Consider the following 6,823-nt stretch of genomic DNA (forward strand, 5'->3'; position numbering starts at 1 on the left):
ATAGTCCTATTTTGAAGACTGAGCCATTTATTACAACTTATAATATAGCAGTCTGGGCATAAGATCAAAACACATAAATGTAGGTTATGTTTAATTTCTAAATCAGAGTGTTGTGAACAGCTGTTTGAAGAATAAAGATAACATCATTCATGGCTTTCTGCCTGGATAACTATACTATGGATTGTGCCATTTCCCGTTTACTGATGTATTGCTGTTGAGATGACATATATGATTTTATCACAAAGTTTCTGGTAATGGGCCAAGCTGTGTCCTTTGTAATGGACTGTTATGGTTTAACCCGGCCAGCAGCTAAGCACCACACAGCCGTTTGCTCCCCCTCCCCCTTCCCTCTCTGAGATGGGGGAAAGAAACAGGAAAATGAAGCCTGTGGATTGAGATATAGACATTTTGTTAAGACAGAATAATAGTAATAATAGTAATAATAGTAATAATAGAAATAATAATAATAATGTGTACAAAACAAGTGATGCACAATGCAATTGCTCACCACCCACTCACTGATGCTCAGCCTATCCCCGAGCAGCTGCCCCCCCCCCCCCCCCCCCCCCGGATAGCCACCCCCATATATTGTTTAGCATGATGTCAGATGGTATGGAATACCCCTTTGGCCAGTTTGTGTCAGCTGTCCTGGGTCTGTCTGTCCCCACCCAGGTCCTGCTCTGCACCCCTAGCATGCCCTAGCCTGCTGACACTGATTTAGTATGTCTTTGAATTGACTTTTATTTATCAATATAGGATTGGTAAAAGAATGGGGACAGCATTTCTTGTTTGCTTCCTTATAACATGATAATAAAAAGATTAGGTTTGATTCTCCAATTTTAATCCAATTAACCTATTCAGAATGCAAGATGCCTAATGGAATGGAGACATCTTTATGGCAAGTTTGTTTCTTTTGTAAAACAACCATGAAAATGCTAAACCCTAGCACATTTTAACTTTGTTTTTCTCTGGCTGCCTTTTTGTTTATAAATTAAATATTTCCACTCTTGTGTTTTGATATTTCTTGGCCCTGGTATGACTTGTTCAAAGAACTCTGTCTGGGATGTTGCAGCAAAGCACATTCAGAGTTCTGCTTAGAGAAGGAAGTGGAGAGTTTTGGTTCCCATTTTGCACTTCAGAAGCAGTTTGGGGAAGGAAGCACCTTTACAACTTTTATTGTTGTTCATAGTTACTGACATGCATAGGAAAGCTTGCGTTTCTTTTTTGCCAGTTGGCGGAGACATTGCCGTTATTTTGTTGATCACATCCACCGGAATATGGCGATGTCCATCCTGCCATTTTACCCCCAAGAACTGGATTTCCTATGCAGGCCCCTTGACCTTACTCTGTTTAATGGCAAAACCAGCTTTCAGGAGAATTTGGATTATTTTCTTCCCTTTCTCAAAAACTTCTGCTGCGTTGCCCCACATGATGCTGTCTTCAATGTACTTCAGGTGTTCAGGAGCTCCCCCTTGTTCCAGTGCAGACTGGATCAATCCGTGGCAAATGGTAGGGCTGCGTTTCCACCCCTGGGGCAGTCGATTCCAGGTGTATTGGATGCCCCTCCAAGTGAAAGCAAACTGCGGCCTGCATGCTGCTGCTAAAGGGATGGAGAAAAATGCATTAGTGATATCAATTGTGGCGTACCACCTGGCTGCCTTTGACTCTAGTTCGTACTGAAGTTCTAGCATGTCTGGCACTGCAGCATTCAACGGTGGCGTGACTTCATTCAGGCCCCGATAGTCCACCATTAGCCTCCACTCACCATTAGACTTTTGCACTGGCCATATAGGACTATTAAAGGGTGAGCGAGTCTTGCTTATCACTCCTCGACTCTCCAGACGGTGAACCAGCTCATGGATGGGAATCAGGGAGTCTCGGTTGGTGCGATATTGCCGTCGGTGCACAGTTGTGGTAGCGATTGGTACCTGCTGTTCTGCATGTTCTATCCATGGGCGCCGTCTTTGCCATCCTAGCCAGATTCACCCACTGATTCCCCCTCCTCACTGGATTCACCTTACATCAAACATGAGCAAAAGCCCACTTTGGAGTAATATTCACAGGGGTAAGCCTAACATTCTTCCCCCAGCACTTCCTAGGCCTAGCGGGAATGCCCCGACGATACTTGGACTACCCTGACGCTTACAAACTATGAAACACCGTTTCCTCCATCGGCTCCCTAATCTCAATAGTAGCCGTAATCATACTGATATTTATTATCTGAGAAGCCTTCTCAGCCAAACGAAAAGTTCTACAACCAGAGCTAACCGCCACAAACACTGAATGAATCCATGGTTGCCCTCCCCCATATCACACTTTCGAGGAACCAGCTTTTGTCCAAGTACAAGAAAGGAAGGAATCGAACCCTCATACACTGGTTTCAAGCCAACTGCATTAACCATTTATGCTTCTTTCTCATGAGACGTTAGTAAACCAATTACATAGCCTTGTCAAGGCTAAATCACAGGTGAAAACCCTGTACATCTCATGTGGCCAATCACTCCCAACTAGGATTCCAAGACGCCTCATCACCAATCATAGAAGAACTCATCACTACTTGTCTCTCCAGACGGTGAACCAGCTCATGGATGGGAATCAGGGAGTCTCGGTTGGTGCGATTTTGCCGTCGGTGCACAGTTGTGGTAGCGATTGGTACCTGCTGTTCTTCAACCTTCAGCAATCCTACAACGGAAGGGTCTTCTGAAAGGACAGGCAGGGTAGACAGCAGCCTAATCTTCTCTGTGCTCAAAGCAGCTATGCCAAAAGCCCACCGGTATCCTTTTGGATCCTTGAAGTACCCTCTCTTGAGGTAGTCTATGCCAAGGATACACGGAGCCTCTGGGCCAGTCACAATGGGATGCTTTTGCCACTCATTCCCAGTTAGACTCACTTCAGCTTCCAATACAGTTAGCTGTTGGGATCCCCCTGTCACTCCAGAGATACAGATGAGTTCTGTCCCTTGGTAGCCTGATCGCATTGCTGGCATGTGCTGATGGTGCACTCCGCACAAATTTACGCCACATGGATGTTGCGCACTGGACTTCATTGGGGTCTTGAGGTGTCTGGGCATTGTCCAAATCACTATAAATCATCTCCCGCACAGCTAATTCCCGCAGATGCTGGAGACTTTTCTCCATAGTGGTTCACTTGTCTACTTGATATACAGTATCTTCCTTATGGGGATATCTTTCTTTCACAGCTGCCAGGAGTCTCCTCCAGAGGCTGAGGGCCTGTGCCCCTCTCCCAATTCCTTTGTCAATTACCATTTCTCTAGAGAGGGATCCCAGCTGCTTGGCTTCATTGCCTTCTAATTGTTACCTAATTGCCCCAGCATCAAAGCATCGAAGCAGCCAGGTGAGGATGTGTTCACCTGGGTGTCGACCATAATCCTTTTGTATTTCTTGCAACTCACTCAGGGATAGGGATCGAGTGGTTTCTGATTCCTTTATGATTTCCATCTCTTCTTTCTGCCATTTTTGTGATGGCTCTGCTTTAGAGGTGCCTGCCATTTCCTCTTCTCCCTCCTTCTTAGGAGAGGCTTCTTCCCTAAACGAGCTGACTTCCGTTTCCATTGTTTTGACTTGACTATGGGGGCGACTGATACCATAGTCGGTTGGTCCTCTGGGTCAGCCACAGCATGTGTTACCTGGTCATCAGACTCAGAGACTTCCTCCCTCTCTTCAAGGTGCTGGATGATGTTAAACATGTTTGATAGGAGTAAGCCAGGACCCAGAACAATGCTGCAAACTGTCGCTTTACAACTTTTATTGTTGTTCATAGTTACTGACACCATATCTTTCCCTGACCATTCTGTGCATGTTTCCTGACATTCTATCAAGATTCTTTTGTGCTGCAGAGAGAGGATAGTGTGTGTGTGTATGTGTGCATGTATATCTCTGTGTGAATGTACAAAAAAGACGTAGGCGTGATTGACTGATCTGTTGCACTTGCGCACTTGTCCATTCATTTTTTTCTCCTCTCAAGGCTCCGATCAATCTTCTATCAGCCATCAAAGTCTCTGACAAATCATATAGTGAACAGAACCCTAACAAAAAAAATGAAGTTCCTCTTTTTGTAAGTAGTCTGATTTTTTTTCAAATGTTTGGTTTTGCAAAAAGCAAACATTAAAATGTTTGCTTTGCAAGCAAAAAGCAAATGAAAGAGGCTGGTGATCGCCCAGCTCTCCAATCTGTCCAGATCTCTCTGCAAGGCCTTTCCATCCTCAACAGAGTCCACAACTCCTCCCAGATTAGTATCATCAGCAAATTTTCTCAAAACACCTTCTAGTCCTACATCCAAATCATTTATAAAGACATTGAAGAGGACTGGCCCTAAAATGGAGCCTTGAGGGACCCCACTAGTGACTGGTAGAAACCTGATGTAACCCCATTTACCATAACCCTTTGAGCCCTACCCATCAGCCAATTGTTCACCCACTGTATGATGTTTTTGTTTAGTTGTATGCTGGACATTTTGTCCAGTAGGATCCTGTGAGAAACTGTGTCGAAAGCTTTGCTGAAATCCAAAAAGATCACATCATCTGGTTTCCCTTGGTCAACTAGATGGGTGATCAGATCTTAAAAGGAAATCAAATTTGTTAGGCAGGACCTACCCCGCATGAACCCATGTTGGCTGGGACCAATGACAGCATTGTCCCCCCAGGTGCACTTCAGTAATTCCCAGGATAATCTTCTCCATAATATTACCAAGCACCGACATGAGACTGTAGTTACCAGGGTCTTTGTTATGGTTTAACAAAGACCCACAAAGGGGGGAGAGAAATAGAAAGAAATTGTTATATATGGAGTGGTAAATCGTGTCGAGAAAATGGTTGATATTAAGAAAGAAGGGGGAGATGTGGGAGTGTGTCCATGGGGGTCGGAATGCCCCGTGGTTGAGATAACATTAGACTCTAAACGATGAGGCCATCAGGAATATAAAAGAGTTCAGAGGGAACAAAGAAGGGTGATTCAGGAGACTCCATGCAGTCTCGGGTTTCTTGTTCTCCAGCCACTGAGGCATGGAAGTTTCTGGGTGTTTACTGTTGTTTTTATATGCAAAGTTGTTTGACCAATGAAAAGTTGTTTTGAAAAGAACTGCTGTGGGGAGAAGGGTATAAGAGGGGAGCCTGCCCTCAAGATTAAAAAAAAAAAAAGGCAACACGATGTGATGAAGTTATGTCATCAATAAAGAAGCAGAAAGAAGGAATGAAAAGGAGCAGGCTGGCAGAACGGAGACCAGGACGGGAACAGGCACATTGATCGCCTAATGAAGATAGGTTCGGCCAGACACAGCAAACCGCTCAAAATGACAGAAAGTCGCTGGAAACGTGCACCGGAGCTGGGAAGAAGCTCAAGCTGAGAGAAGCGGACCCGTGCACACAACTGCCCCTCGCTGGTAAGCAGTTGCACATTATGGGGAATCATAGGTCCTTAGAAACAAAGACTGTCCTGGTAACCCTACAGCTTATTCTCCTTATTAACAATTGGACAGTTTATGATCCTGAAACATGGGACTGTTTGTCGTGGTTCCGCTCGAGTGGGCAGCCGAGCTCCACCACAGCCGCTCTCTCACTCCCCCTCCTCAAAGAGGAATGGGGAGAAAATATGTGAAAAGGGCTCAAGGGTTGAGATAAGGACGAGAAAATCACGCAATAATTATTGTAACGGGCAAAACAGACTCAGCATAAGAAGACAGATAGTAAGATTTATTGCTCATTACTAACAAGCTAGAGAAGTGAGAAACAAAGGAAAGAAACCAAAAGCACCTTCCCCCCCATCCACCCTCTTCCACCTCCTCCCCCCGAGCGGCGCAGGGGAACGGGGGAATGGGGGTTATGGTCAGTCTACAGCACTTCTTCTCCGCCGCTCCTTCTCGGTCACTCTCGTCCCCTGTGCTGTGGGGTCCCACCCACGGGATACAGTCCTTGATGAACTGATCCGGCGTGGGCTTCCCACAGGCAGCAGCTCTTCCAGAACTGCTCCAGATATGGGTCCGTACCACGGGGTCCATCCCTCGGGAGAAAACTGCTCCAGCCTGGCTCCCCTACGGGCAGCAGCTCCTGCCAGGTCACCTGCTCCTGCGTGGTCTCCTCTCCACGGGCTACAGGTCCGGCCCGGAATCTGCTCCGGCAGGGGTCTTCCACAGGCGGCAGCCTCCGTCGGTGCAGGGCCACCTGCTCCACCGTGGTCTCCTCCACGGGCTGCAGCGTGGAACCCTGCTCTACCGTGGTGCTCCATGGGCTGCAGGGGGACATCCTGCTTCACCATGGTCCTCACCACAGGCCGCAGGGGACTTCTGCTCCGGCGCCTGGAGCACCTCTCCCCCTCCTTCTACACTGACCTTGGCACCTGCAAGGCTGTTTCTCACTCCCTTGACTCTCCCGGCTGCTGTGTGGCGCAGCATTTTTTTTCCTGTCTTAAATATGCTCTCACAGAGGCGCAAAACAACATCGCTTATTGGCTCAGATCTGGAAAACAATGGGGCCCTTCCCAAACATGGGGCGGCTTCTAGATCTTTCTCACAGAAACCACCCCTATGGCCCCCTGCTACCAAAACCTTGCCACATAAACCCACTACATCCACTCATGAGCAGTCCCAACACTCGGAGTCAAAACAGATGCAATCCCAGACTGACTGAACCAAACCTCATTTATTACCACCTGGCCCGGGATTTTTTACGGCCAGTGCTCAGAAATTTGCGGGGCCAACCACAGCTACATGCCCATTGTAGTGGAATCCACTCCACTCACTCATTTCGAGGCCTGATCGTCCCTCCTATCATCATCCTAATCATTAAGAAGCTGTGCAACAGCACTAGCCT

General features: G+C 46.9%; 1 long non-coding RNA gene across 1 annotated transcript; it reads right to left on the reverse strand.

Moving 5' to 3' along the window:
* Positions 1-5,680: 5,680 nt before the first annotated feature.
* LOC140000585 (uncharacterized) lies at positions 5,681-6,545 on the reverse strand. The gene is made up of 2 exons (XR_011805630.1): positions 6,343-6,545; positions 5,681-6,242 (listed from the first exon to the last, which is right to left on the reverse strand). It is a non-coding gene; the product is annotated as an uncharacterized lncRNA (long non-coding RNA).
* Between the last annotated feature and the right edge of the window lie 278 nt (positions 6,546-6,823).

The sequence above is a fragment of the Anas platyrhynchos genome, chromosome W (assembly GCF_047663525.1).
Source record: "Anas platyrhynchos isolate ZD024472 breed Pekin duck chromosome W, IASCAAS_PekinDuck_T2T, whole genome shotgun sequence".
Taxonomy (NCBI): Eukaryota; Metazoa; Chordata; class Aves; order Anseriformes; family Anatidae; genus Anas; species Anas platyrhynchos.